The sequence below is a fragment of the Austrofundulus limnaeus genome, unplaced genomic scaffold, assembly GCF_001266775.1.
Source record: "Austrofundulus limnaeus strain Quisiro unplaced genomic scaffold, Austrofundulus_limnaeus-1.0 Scaffold19, whole genome shotgun sequence".
NCBI classification, from domain to species: Eukaryota; Metazoa; Chordata; class Actinopteri; order Cyprinodontiformes; family Rivulidae; genus Austrofundulus; species Austrofundulus limnaeus.
Window position 1 is genome coordinate 1,575,767 of NW_013952421.1, and position 2,094 is coordinate 1,577,860.

General features: G+C 35.3%; 1 long non-coding RNA gene across 1 annotated transcript in view; it reads right to left on the reverse strand.

Annotated features, from left to right (window-relative positions):
- LOC106514268 (uncharacterized) overlaps positions 1-2,094 on the reverse strand; it is a 43,971-nt gene that overhangs the window by 10,929 nt on the left and 30,948 nt on the right. The window lies entirely within an intron of this gene.

Below are 2,094 nucleotides of genomic sequence, written 5' to 3' on the forward strand. Positions count from 1 at the left end.
GCCTTGTCTGAAGAGGCTGTATAAAGTGCTGCCACACAGGATTTCTTCTTTCAGCCCTTTCTTAAAAAAATAAAAATAAATAAATTCATTACTTAATATATCTAGTGCTAAATATTCTGTTTTCATTTGTGTATTAATAAGATTAATATATTTTGTTACATAAAATGACTATGTTCCCAGCTTTTTTGATGCAAAAACAGCAACACAGAGAAAGGAGGAACACATCCATCTTGCTATCCTTATGAGGACTTCACACACACAGCGCTCACAGCTTCTCTGCCTCATTCTGCTGCTCCCGTTTTTAACACCAGGCAAAAAATGCATTTAAAGCAGCTGACGTTAACTTTAGATCACAGTTTGAAATGCACCAGCATTTTTAAAAAGAAAAACAACACGGACACGCTGATTACAGTGCGGGGCGAAAGTGAAAGTAAAACATGGTGCTGAGCACCCGTTCGGAAAAGACGCTTAAACACAGCTGTTCTTTCTCCCCTCGTATTCCGACACAGAGGGTAGAAACAGCTAAATTAGACAGTTAAAACACATTTTCAGTTCATAACTCACCCTTGTTGTTGTAACATTCATCCTGTGTTGTCCGCAAGCACTTTCCACRCTGTTGCGGGTCCATTTCCTTGAAAAATAAAACTTAACCAGGCACTTTGAAGAAACTCTGATGCTTGTAGTCTATGTAGATAATAATGTGGGTTTACACACCCCAGAAACAAACAATTTGACTTCTGATATTGCATATTCGGCATGATGCTATGAACTTCAAAATCACACAGCGAGGAAAAAAATGGTGGAATATGAAATCCAGTTGGCTGGAAATACATTACCATAAATGGTTGTTCCGAAGAAAAACATGTGACGATATAAACAATGAAACGAAATAAGCAACAGCAGATTTTGAACAAACTGAAAAATTTGACCCATAAAAATTTATAAAAATATCTTTGCAGTAATTGGAAGGAATAAATTAAAGTTTTCTACACTCCTAGACACTATAATTGCACAAAAAATAGTTTATAAATGCAAAAAAAGTGCATTTAGCATGATATGTCTCCTTTAAATCACCAAATTTAAGGGATTATACTTTTACACCATGTTTAATGCCTTTTATTTCAGTTTATTTTATAGTGCCAATTTACAACAATAGCCATCTCTTTGCACTTGTACAAAGCAGTTAGCAAAAGTAAAAGTAAAGTTTAATGCTTGGCATCCAGATTTTGCAGTGTTATAATTTGAAAATGAAAAGGCTTTTTGTAACATTAGCAAATGAGTTTAATTAGTTACACTCTTAACATTTAATAGAATCGCTTCAAATTCAAATGTAGATTTTCTAGAAAAAATCAAATACAAGAAAAAARTTGACCATAATCTTAAGTTTGAATAGCATTTTTAAAACCATTTATTAAAATAAGAAATGATGCTGCTTGAAAAGGAACCTTTAAATATCTAAAACAAATAGATAAAATAAAAACTTGATCCCACAAACCTCCATTTTAAAGGTAAACATTTATTACCCCAGGGGTGCCTGATGGTCTGGAWGGCAGTCACTTCACTACGCTGTAAATGTCATCCTCTCTTTGACACATTAGTGACAAATGAGGCAAGGCATGACTGATGCTTTGACCTTCCTTTTTTTTCTGGTCCAGACAACTACCTAAAACCACAAGAGGTGTTCAACAGCTGACTGGTTGAAAAGAAGAAATCCAGGGCATTGATTTGAAAATCGTCATCAGATCAAAACTGTCATGATAAAATTAGCAATTTAGTTGGAGTGGACTGTGCCTCAGTGTTTTTCTAAATGCTGCTTCCATGTGAATTAGAGGTGCAAACACTGTAGAAAGTATCTGTTCTGCAACGAATTTGTGTGAACAGACCCTGAGAATGAATATTCCTCTACAACTGCCCTTACACAAAGATAATGCAGGAAAGTTTACGTTGTGGACATTTTGACTACACTGCAGTTCATTCAAACTTTAGGGTCTCCTACTTTTTCTAAGAGTGCAAAGTCATCTAAAGGTTCACATTTGTGTGTTTGTGTGTGTGTGTGTGTGTGTGTGTGTGTGTGTGTGTGTGTGTGTGTGTGTG